Below are 12,381 nucleotides of genomic sequence, written 5' to 3'. Positions count from 1 at the left end.
GCTGGTGATGCAAGATGCCCAGAGTTGGACTTCACCCCCAAAGGCCCCCTCCTCCATCGCCTCCCGAGACAGACTGATGCCAGCAGGGTGCTCTTTGCCTGCCAGGATTGCACCTGGGACCTCCTGCATCCAAAGCATGGGGGGGGGGGAGAGTCCCTTCCCACTACATTCCTAGGTCTCTGCTTGCAGGGAGGGGGGTCACCCTGGGTGAACGAACTCGCTTCCTAGAGAGGCAGGAAGTGACGGAGCAGGGCGGGGGGGTAGAGTTAATGTTGGAGGGGTGGGGTCTCCATCCGCACCCCCGGAAGAGAAGGAGGCCTGCAAAGGAGGAGGGAAAAGGTGCAACATTTCGGATGGGGGTGATTTGGGGTGCAGGGAGGGAGAAGAATTTGCTTTTCTTCCACCTGAATCTACAATCATGGCAGCAGGGAGGGGGGAAGGATGAAGGGGGGGGTGAAAGCAAGGAAGGGCTCCCCCCTTTCCCTCTGGGAACCAGGAGAGCCAGTCTGCAATCGGCTGCAAAAGGGGGGGCGTCCTCTTCCCCCAAACAAGGTTTGCATTGCGGGATCCTCTTGGAAGCGGAGAGATCAACCAGACTCCGGGGGGGGGGAGACATTTTGCTTCCCGAGACGAACCAGAGAAGGGTTCTCCCACCCCCCATGCAACCTGACTGGGACACGGAACCAGTTGTGCCAGTTTCACCCCACGACCGTGGGACCCCTGGGGCTGTGGGTGCCATTCAGTATGCATGGCCCTGGCACCGAAATTTATGGGTGCCCGGCCCCTTCATGGGGAAATGGGTGGGTGCTCAGGGACCCAGGGAGCTGGCACCTATGCACTGCAAGTCACCAGGTGACATTCCCCCCCCCCCCCCATCTTAGACCCAGCCTCCTAACCCATTTTTATGTATTTCTTCACACTGAGCCTGGAACACCCCCTCCCTTAGCATCCTGCGTCAGGGAGCCGGTCTGCCTCTCCCCCCCCCCCCAGCTCCCCTTTCAGAAATCCTAGTCTGGCCGGCTGAGGTTGCTTTGGCACAAAGGAAAGAGCCTTGTTGGGTTTCCCATGTTGGGGGTGGGGGTTGCTGTGCTGCTTTTGTGTCCCAAAACTGGAGGGAAGAGGCACATTTTTCATTTCCTGAAGCATGAAAAAGCACCTGTCAGTTTTCCTCCTGCTTGGCAAGGGAAATGGGCCCATGGATGGCAGGATTTGAAACTGATCAAGGTCTGAGAAGCCCTTCAAATATGTTCAAGGCAAAGACTGGAGGAATTAAAGAAATGCCCCCTCCCCAGCTGGACTTGGGGAAAGGAGAAGGGAGAACAGTTTTTCATGCTTTTTCTTTCCAAAGAGAGGCTTCTCCTGATTTCCTCTTGGGACTGTAATGCTTTCTGCAAAGCTTCATTAAGAGTTTGGGATTTGATCCTATAACTTTACAAACCAAAGACTGAGGCAGCTTACAGTATTATAAAGTTCCTGTCAGTTCCTGCCTTTGTAATTAGAATTTATGAGTACTGTATTAATTTATTGGTATTAATATTTGCAGTTTGTAACAGGTATGCTATCTGTGTAAATGTATCCCACCCTAATTAAATCCATCTGTCTGTGCACCGCCCTGAGACCTCCAGGTATAGGGCAGTATATAAATTCAATTTATTATTATTACTATTATTATTTCTTCATTGTTCTCCTAAAAGAGCTGCTCCCTGCATTGAAGTGCATCGTGGCAACAGCTGAGAGGGTCGCAGAACTGGCAGCGCAATGGCCTCAGGGGCACCATCGTTTGCACTGTCTCTTCTTAAAGGTGGAGTGGAAAGAGGAGCCATGCAGCTTCCTCAGGTAGGGAAAGAGCAACGGGAGCAGGGAGGAGGGAAGAGGCACAGATCATAGAATCATAGAGTTGGAAGAGACCACAAGGGCCATCGAGTCCAGCCCCCTGCCAAGCAGGAAACACCATCAGAGCACTCCTGACATATGGTTGTCAAGCCTCTGCTTAAAGACCTCCAAAGAAGGAGACTCCACCACACTCCTTGGCAGCAAATTCCACTGTCGAACAGCTCTTACTGTCAGGAAGTTCTTCCTAATGTTTAGGTGGAATCTTCTTTCTTGTAGTTTGGATCCACTGCTCCGTGTCCGCTTCTCTGGAGCAGCAGAAAACAACCTTTCTCCCTCCTCTATGTGACATCCTTTTATATATTTGAACATGGCTATCATATCACCCCTTAACCTCCTCTTCTCCAGGCTAAACATGCCCAGCTCCCTTAGTCATTCCTCATAAGGCATCGTTTCCAGGCCTTTGACCATTTTGGTTACCCTCCTCTGGACACGTTCCAGTTTGTCAATGTCCTTCTTGAACTGTGGTGCCCAGAACTGGACACAGTACTCCAGGTGAGGTTTGACCAGAGCAGAATACAGTGGCACTATTACTTCCCTTGATCTAGATGCTATACTCCTATTGATGCAGCCCAGAATTGCATTGGCTTTTTTAGCTGCCGCGTCACACTGTTGGCTCATGTCAAGTTTGTGGTCAACCAAGACTCCTAGATCCTTTTCACATGTACTGCTCTCAAGCCAGGTGTCACCCATCTTGTATGGGACCACCCAGCTTCCCTCTGTGTTGAGTGGGGATGATGGGGATCTAAGAGCAGCTCTGTCTTCTTCCTCCTCTTCTTCCAGGCCCTCTTGACCTTTGAGGAGGTGGCTGTGTTTTTCACGGAGGAGGAGTGGGCTCTGCTGGATCCTGGCCAACGAGCTCTGCACAAGGAAGTCATGGAGGAGAATTATGAGATGGTGGCCTCTCTAGGTAAGGGCAGATTTTTATTCCTCCTGGCTGTTCAATGTTGTGAATCTCCTGTTTGAGCCATTTATTCATGTTGTGTCTTCTTCTTTGGCGATTCCTCGTAGCCGAGTAAGATTGTCTTCCATGAACATGATCTTACCAGTGTGTCCGTAAGGGACACTGGAGTTCAGTTCTAGATCCACACATCCTTCCACAGTGGGGACATAGGTTTCCGAGGAGATGTTAATCACAGCGAGGGTTTGCCAAACGTGTTTTCCTCTTAGCTTGTTTCTCCCTTTTGGCCTGAGTTTGTGCTTCTTCAAAGTCCATAATGCCTTTGGTAAAGGTTATTCTCCAATTGGAGTTCGCGCTGGCCAGTGTTTCCCAATTTTCTATGCTTATACTGCATTTTTTTAGATTTGCCTTGAGAGCATTCTGAAACCTCATTTTTGTCCTCCGGTATTTCTCTTTCCATTCTTAAGTTGGGAATAGAGTAGTTGCTTTCAAAGACGATAATCAGGCATCTGATACTTGGCCATCCTGTCTTGAGGATACCCTCCCCGCTGCACCAAGGATTCCCTGCCCGAGCTGCTTCAGGTCGTGGCAGATGTTCTCCTGGAGACACCTAGCTTGGTCGTCCTAGGGGATTTTAACATCCATGCCGACACGACCTTACAAGGGGCCGCTCGGGACTTCGTGGAAAGCATGGCATCCATGGGGCTGTCCCTGAATAAGTCTGGCCCAACCCATAGCCGTGGACATGCCTTGGACCTGGTGTTTACCTCTATGGATGTTGGTGATCTGACACTAAGTAAAAGCGAAACGAAAGAAGTGCCATGGTCAGATCACTTCCTGGTGCAACTGGACTTCTCTGCGACCCATCCCCTCTGCAGGGAGGTGGGACCAATTCGGATGGTCCGCCCCCGCCACTTAATGGATCCAAATGGTTTCCAGAGAGTGGTAGGGGATGCTTTATCCCATGTTGATGGCCTTTCAGCTGATTCCCTGGTGGCCCGCTGGAATGTGGAGTTAACCAGGGCTATTGACTGTTTGGCTCCGAAGCGCCCTCTCCGATTGCATGGAGCCCGGACAGCCCCGTGGTTTTCCACGGATCTGAGGGCAATGAAACAATCGTTGAGACGGCTAGAGCGCCGGTGGCGGATAACTCATTCCGAATCTGACCGGACACAGGTTAGAGCTCAACGTCGAGCCTACCAAGTGGCGATAGCGACGGCGAAGAAGAATTTCTTCACCGCCTCTATTGCATCTGCAGAAAACAGCAGCAGGAGACTTTTCCAGGTGGTTCACAATTTAGCAGAACCACCTGCAACATCGGGGCCCAGTACGGGCCACATGTTCTCCCGCAATGATTTTGCAAAGTTTTTTGCAGATAAAATCGCTCAGATTCGGGAAGAAGTAGACTCCACCGTGGGAGCAGGACCGGGGCGGGAGAGTGCTAGAGTTCTGTCTAGTCAAGTTGAGTGGGATCAATTCCAATCTGTTACCTCCGAGGATGTGGACAGGCTGCTTGGACGAGTGAAACCAACCACCTGTCTCTTGGATCCTTGCCCATCCTGGCTTATAAAAGCTAGCCGGGAAGGACTGGGCGATGGGCTTCGTGGGGTGGTGAATGCTTCCCTCCGTGAGGGAGCCTTCCCAGACCCGCTGAAAGAGGCGGTTATTAAACCGCTTCTTAAAAAACCATCTTTAGATGCGGCCACGATGGCCAACTATCGCCCAGTCTCAAATCTTCCATTCCTGGGCAAGGTGATTGAGCGAGCGGTTGCCGAACAACTCCAGGCACGCCTGGAAGAAGCGGACCATTTGGATCCCTTCCAGTCGGGATTCAGGCCTCATCATGGGACTGAAACTGCCTTGGTCGCACTGGTTGATGATCTCCGGCGGGCTAGGGACAAAGGTGAGAGCTGTTTCCTAGTTCTGCTGGATCTCTCAGCGGCGTTTGATACCATCGACCATAGCATCCTTCTGGACCGTCTTGAGGGGCTGGGAGCTGGGGGCACTGTTATACAGTGGTTCCGCTCCTTCCTCCTGGGCCGTGTTCAGAAAGTGGTGGTGGGGGATGAGTGTTCAGACCCCTGGGCTCTCACTTGTGGGGTGCCTCAGGGTTCTGTCCTCTCCCCCATGCTTTTCAACATTTACATGCAGCCGCTGGGAGAGATCATCAGGAGGTTTGGGCTGGGTGTTCATCAGTATGCGGATGATACCCAGCTCTACCTCTCTTTTAAATCAGAACCAGTGAAGGCGGTGAAGGTCCTGCGTGAGTGTCTGGAGGCGGTTGGAAGATGGATGGCGGCTAACAGATTGAGGTTGAATCCTGACAAGACAGAAATACTGTTTTTGGGGGACAGGAGGCGGGCAGGTGTGGAGGATTCCCTGGTCCTGAATGGGGTAACTGTGCCCCTGAAGGACCAGGTGCGCAGCCTGGGAGTCATTTTGGACTCACAGCTGTCCATGGAGGCACAGGTTAAATCTGTGTCCAGGGCAGCTGTTTACCAGCTCCATCTGGTACGTAGGCTGAGACCCTATCTGCCTGCGGACTGTCTCGCCAGAGTGGTGCATGCTCTGGTTATCTCCCGCTTGGACTACTGCAATGCACTCTACGTGGGGCTACCTTTGAAGGTGACTCGGAAACTACAATTAATCCAGAATGCGGCAGCTAGACTGGTGACTGGGGGCGGCCGCCGAGACCATATAACACCGGTCTTGAAAGACCTACATTGGCTCCCAGTACGTTTCCGAGCACAATTCAAAGTGTTGGTGCTGACCTTTAAAGCCCTAAACGGCCTCGGTCCAGTATACCTGAAGGAGCGTCTCCACCCCCATCGTTCTGCCCGGACGCTGAGGTCCAGCGCCGAGGGCCTTCTGGCGGTTTCCTCATTGCGAGAAGCAAAGCTACAGGGAACCAGGCAGAGGGCCTTCTCGGTAGTGGCGCCCGCCCTGTGGAACGCCCTTCCAGCAGATGTCAAAACGATAAACAACTACCTGACATTCAGAAGACATCTTAAGGCAGCCCTGTTCAGGGAAGTTTTTAACGTGTGATATTTTACTGTATTTTTGGTTTTTATGGAAGCCGCCCAGAGTGGCTGGGGACACCCAGCCAGATGGGCGGGGTATAAATAATAAATTATTATTATTATTATTATTAGAGTCCAACCACATCTGGAGGGCCATAGATACCTAACCTCAGCACAGAAGATTTCTCTTGGTGCTCAGTGTTACATGGGAGTTGAAGGTAGAACTGGATACTAAGGGTTCTTCAGGCTATTTTTAGATTTCCTTTCCTTTCCGAAAACTTTAGTACATACGAGAGGGAGGGATGCTGGAAGTGCTAAAATCAGAGAAGGTCTGATTGGTCTTGCTGTGTGTTAAGTCCTCTGGTTCTCTTCCTTGAAGACCTAACAATATTTTATTATCTCCCACTTTAAACCAGGTGATGGAGGAGGCAATCAGAATTTTGAGGGGCCATCTGTGAAGTACTTCAGTTTGAGTGAACACCTTAGCACACAAAATTACACAGGGGAGAAACACTTTAAATGCATGGAGTGCGGAAAGAGCTTCAGTAAAAATGGAAACTTTACTAGACATCAACTAATTCACACAGGGGATAAACCATTTAAATGTTTGGAGTGCGGAAAGAGCTTCAGTTTAAAAGAAAGACTTACTGTACATCAACGAATTCACACCGGGGAGAAACCATTTAAATGTATGCAGTGTGGGAAGAGCTTCAGAAAGTGTTCACACCTTAATATACATCAACGTATTCACACAGGGGAGAAACCATTTAAATGTATGGAGTGTGGGAAGAGCTTCAGTGAAAATGGAAGTCTTACCGTACATCAACGAATTCACACTGGGGAGAAACCATTTAGATGTGTGGATTGTGGGAAGAGCTTCACTCAGTGTTCACACCTTAGTATACATCAACGTATTCACACAGGGGAGAAACCATATAAATGTATGGAGTGTGGAAAGTGCTTCATGTGTAGTTGGGAACTCAGTGTGCACCATCAAAGTCACACTGGGGAGAAACCATTTAATTGTAAGGATTGTGGGAAGGGTTTCAGTAAAGGTACAAAACTTACAATACATCAACGAATTCACACAGGGGAGAAACCATTTAGATGTATGGAGTGTGGAAAGAGCTTCAGTCAGTGTTCACACCTTAGTAGACATCAACGAACTCACACAGGTGAGAAACCATATAAATGTATGGATTGTGGGAAGGGTTTCAGTGAGAGTGGATCTCTTAGAAGACATCAAAGATCTCACAGAGAAGCAGCTGTTTAAATGAAAGGAGTGCGGAAAGTATTTCAATTATAATGAAGTTCTTAAATAACATCTGCTGACGGTCACGGGAGAGAACCCATTTAGTTTTATGGAGTGTGCCATGTTTTTCCCAGAGAGTTCACTTTGTCCCTCATATCAGCAAACTCATATAGGGAAAAATCAATTCTAAATGCATGGAGTAATTTTGATTTTCTGATGTTTGTATGGAAAGGTGTACATATATGTATTAAGGCAATGAAGGTAATGTCTCATAACAGTAAGCATATGAAAGATGCAATGTACTGTTAGACATGTGCAGAATGTGACTCTCGAGGGCTCACTGAGTGTGAACATGTGCTGAGAGTCTGTTGATATTTGGTCTTTGGCAAAGAGAATTGGGAATCCAGAGTTGGGAAAAGTGGAGCACAACTGTGGTGTTTAGGAAGCAGGATTGGCTCTGGAATCCTAGAACTGTGGAGTTGAAAGGGAGTCCAAGGTCTTCTAGTCCAACTCCCAGTTATAAGAAGAGCATAAATTCCATTTTTATAGTTGCCATAAATGGACACTGATAACACAGAAAGACTGGAAAGTAATCCTTAAACTATTCGACCTTGTTTATATTTTATAAATTCATTGTTTTACAATAGCTTCTCTTTTTTATATGTTATTAATTTTTCAAAAATAAGAAAATGAAAACAACCACCATACAAATTCATAAATAAAAATAGAAAAAATGACATTCCCCATGTCCCTTCCCTGGTTCCATTATTTATCATCATCCCACATGTCCATTGTAAATTTTAAAAACCATTGAAATTACTTATTGTCCATTCATAATATCATTACTAGTTCTAGAATCCTGCTGATGTATTAACCTGTGTCCATTGCTTCTGCATATATGCAGTGAAGTCCTTCCAATCTTCCTTAAATTCATTGTCATCTCTTCTTCTTATTTTCAATGTCAGTTTTGCCATTTCAGCTATTCCATTAGCTTGACTTTCCAATCTTCTTTGGCTGAGACATGGATGCCAACAGGGGTCTCTTTGTCTGCCAGGATTGCACCTGGGACCTCCTGCATGCAAAGCATTGAATTCGAGACCTTTTTAAAAAATATATCATTTTTTCAAATACAGTATTTGCCATAATATTACAGGATGATCACTCCAATCCTCAGTCCCACATCACGGTCATGTTGGCTCCCCCAGTCCCCTCAATAGGAACCCAACTACCCATCTGCTTGGCTAGACATTTCCAATCATTATATACCCTCCACAAATACCTCTGTGGTGATGATGATGGTGGTGGTGGCATTAAAGTATTCTGCCCTTCTTCATTCAAGGGAGACCAGATTGTGCCAAAAGTATATTTTTTGGAGATGTCTTTGTTTAGACACAGATGGAGTGTGAGGCGTTCTGTATGGTTCTCCACCTCCTTTTTCATCCTCTCAACCACCATCCTGTGAGGTGGGCTGGGCTGAGATGCAGGGACTGGCCCAAGGTCTCCAGTGACGGGATCTGAACACAGGTCTCCCAGGTGCAACACAGGAGCCACTGCAGCACCTAAGACGTTTTGATGGGCTTCCCAAGTCCAACCTTTTCCTGAAAAGCACACAAAAGCGGCCCGAGTGCACAGGAAGGCGCTTTCTAGTGCTGTCAGATAGATCTTTGGTCCACTGAGGTCAGGTTTGTCCTCACTGACAAACATGAACTTTGCTCTGGTTTTGGGGACAACCCATATTTGTAATGATTTTGGGTGGTCTCTCAGTTACCACGTCTGAAGTTTTAAAAGGGCTCCTGTCCTCCTTCGCTTTTCAGTGAAAAGCGAAACCTTACCTCTGTTCTTATCCTAAAACTGTTCTTAACCTGTGCCGCTGGAGCACGATTTCTGTTCTCATCCCGAAGCAAAGTTCTTAACCTGAGGTACTATTTCTGGGTTAGCAGAGTCTGTAACCTGAAGCGTATTGTTGCTGGAGACCCCCCCCCTCTCTCTCTTACACACTCACACGTGTTGCATAAACACTACACCCATACACGCACACACCTTCCCCTCCCCTACCCTAGAGACGTCTCTTTAGAGGGTCGTCTCCTATGTAGAAAAGCCTTCCGTAGATAAGGAAGCGCTGCCATATAACTTGCCCAGGAGACGGGGTTCCCCGTTTTTGGGTATTCTTATTATGGGTAGATCGGGCGTCCGAACTCTGGGTCACCCGGCTGCCGTCTCAACCAATCAGTATTACCAAACAGCGCCCCTAGCGGCAGCTACACAGGTACTGCAGCCGGCATCCACTACTTTCCCGCTTTGACAGCTCGCTGATACAATGTTTCCGAATTAAATCGACCGTGACTGATTTAATCAAGTCTTGCTACATTGTTTCCGAAGCTTCGAAATACTTCAGACTTCAAAGCCCTTTTCTTTAGAAATTCACCAAAAACCAGCCGTTGCTCGGATTTTCATCGGACCACTTTTATTTCGCTCCATGGAACAAGGACTATCAAAGGGGGGTGACCTGGCACCAACCAGCCATAATCCCCTAACCGAGCAAGCACGTACTCAGCGCCTCCTCCCAACTAACCTGTTTACCCTGATGACCTGCTTGATGGGTCCAGACAGCAAACGGCAGTGGACACAATAGACTGCACGAGATAGTGTATTCTGACTCGACCAGGACAAAAGGAACTGTGACCAGATTTCCCCAGGGGGCAGGAAACTGCGCCCTTTCCCTTTGTCTCCCAAGATGACTCACAGGATGGCAGGAGAGAGGCACTGACCAGGTGTTGGGGTATTCGAATTACCTGCCCAATCCCTCCCCTAACTCCTCCTGTTTATAATATAATCATGATGTAAATATGATGTAATTCTGAGGGTGTAGCTAAGGGGATTAGCAACTAATAAAAGTTAGGGTCTTCTTTTGTTCGGGGCTTCCATTTTGCTTCACTTCGTGGGCGGTGGGAGTCCTGTCGCGACAGTCTTTTCCTAAATAAAGACCAAGCCTACTGGCTGCTGTTTTGCTCTGAATTGCTCTGGTTGGTGTCTTTGTTTCGTCCAAGGGAGCCCTCGGATTTTCCGGTAACAGTTTGTAACCTGAAGCGTATGTAACCCGAGGTACCACTGTAATAGTATCCCTTCTCATGTAACCAAGCCAGCCGAAATACAGCCCCACTTAGGCTCTTTTCTGCTCCAAAGGAAATTTCCAGTCATGCCTCACTGTACACATGCAGGCACATTATAGAGGGTCACCCCCCCCCCCAATTTCAGTGTACATTAAACAATTAACAGGAAAGAGACCTTTCTTGGTCTCTTTCCTGTAGCAAAATATCTTCGCCCTGCTTTCTCCCACCCAATGTGAGGCTGGTTGATTTCCTTGCTTCAAAGAGGATCTTGAAATGCAAATGTTTAGAGGAGGGGGAGACACCCCCCCCCCCCGTCTGCAGCTGGATTCCCTGGATCCACCTGCCCAACACTGCAGATCCCCAGAGGTAAGGTGTGGGGAGGGGAGACTTTTCATGTCTTCATCTCATCCCCCCCTCCCAACCAAATCCTTTCCTTTCCTCCCCTTCCTTCTGGTGGTTGAATGCTGTGAAACTTTACACCCCTCCCCTCTTTATCATTGCACCCAGAGGCCCTCCCACCCCCCTTTCGCCTCTGCTGTGGGGAGGAAGCCACTGTGAATTATTAATAGCAGCAGCAGTTCCCTCTCTGAACTGGCCGGCAGAGACTCTTTGCCTCATAGTGGGGGGGGGGGGGCTCTCCAATTTCTGGTAACGCGGTGGATTTCTTAATAAAAACTATAAAGGAAACATGCACTATGTAGCAAAATATTTAAATAGCTACCTTTCTACTGGCAGGACAGGGGGCGGGGAGCACAGGTCGGGAGGTTGCCATGGTCGGAAAAAGGCTGAGGGACATTGGGCTCCTTGGGGGGGTGGGTCCCTTCCCACTATATTTCTAGGTCTCTGCTTGCAGGGAGGGGGCAATCTCCTGCCCCACCCCCGTCCCCCTCGGTCAATGAACTCGCTTCCTAGAGAGGCAGGAAGGGACGGAGGAGGGGGGGTAGAGGCAATGTTGGAGGGGGCGGGGTCTCCATGCACGTCCCGGAAGAATCATAGAATCATAGAGTTGGAAGAGACCACAAGGGCCATCGAGTCCAGCCCCCTGCCAAGCAGGAAACACCATCAGAGCACTCCTGACATATGGTTGTCAAGCCTCTGCTTAAAGACCTCCAAAGAAGGAGACTCCACCACACTCCTTGGCAGCAAATTCCACTGTCGAGGGAAGAGAAGGAGGCCTGCAAAGGAGGAGGAAAAAGGTACAACATTTCGGGAGGGGGGGTGATTTGGGGTGCAGGGAGGGAGAAGAATTTGCTTTCCCTCCCCCTGAACCTACAAACAGGGCAGCAGGGAGGGGGGAAGGATGAAGGGGGGTGAAAGAAGGAAGGGCTCCCCCTTTCCCTCTGCAAGTGGCTGTGGGGGTGGGGTCCTCTCCCCCAAACAAGGTTTGCATTGGAGGATGAACCCCAGAATCCTAATCTGCCGCCCCCTGCCTCAGTCGGGATCATGAAAGAATAGGAGCCAACTCATAGGGGCCCAAGGGGTCTTCTCCCCCGCCCCCATAAGGTGTTTGGACGAGCTGCCCCCATTATTTTATTCAAGTTGGCATCCGTGTATGGGGAGGGGGGAGATATGGAGGGTGGGAGGGAGTCTAACTTGGTGCAGGGGAAGCAGCTGTGAAGCCTTATTGCCCCAGGGAATCGTTTGCCCACGTCCCCAGGACCGAAGAAAGAGTAAAATAACACCAGGAAAGTTTCTTCTTTGGAGAAAAGGGTTTAATCTGTGCACAGAGACAGCCAGCAGAATAGTTTCTGAAATCTGGCTGCAAAGCAATACACATCAGCAAACTTTCTTATACTTTGAGAACATTCACCCACCTCCCAGACCTCCCCCAAACTTCCCCAATCAGCTGGCAAGTTTTCACTTATTCCCTTTTAGGGCATATCTATATTGCTGGCTAAGCACTGCTGGCTAAGCACTCCCTCCTCTTACCCCTGTACGTGTGCCTTTCTGCTGGCTAAGCACTCCCTCCCCTCTCCTTCGTACACGTGTCTTTTCTTATCTTGCATTACTGAAGCAGGAAGCGCAAGGCAGGAAACGACCCCTCAGCCTGTCTGGTAGCTGGCTTAACCACAATTGCAGAAGTAAGCTTAGTGCAAAGACTCACTATGTACAGATAATATGAAGATTAACCCTTCAGCTGGAGAACAGAGTCGCCTCTGGAGTGGGAGAGAGGGGGGAGATTTCGAATTGGGTGTGGGGGGGTGAGAG

The 12,381-nt window shown here is 49.1% G+C and overlaps 1 long non-coding RNA gene across 1 annotated transcript; it reads left to right on the top strand.

The window, feature by feature from the left end:
- The first annotated feature begins 345 nt into the window (after positions 1 to 345).
- Positions 346 to 3,295, top strand: LOC308470262. The gene is made up of 3 exons (XR_013982314.1): positions 346 to 552; positions 1,695 to 1,836; positions 2,674 to 3,295. It is a non-coding gene; the product is annotated as an uncharacterized lncRNA (long non-coding RNA).
- Positions 3,296 to 12,381: the final 9,086 nt, after the last annotated feature.

The sequence above is a fragment of the Podarcis pityusensis genome (assembly GCF_964106645.2).
Source record: "Podarcis pityusensis genome assembly, chromosome: 2".
Classification (NCBI taxonomy): domain Eukaryota; kingdom Metazoa; phylum Chordata; class Lepidosauria; order Squamata; family Lacertidae; genus Podarcis; species Podarcis pityusensis.
This window is presented reverse-complemented; position numbering and strand designations above follow the sequence as displayed.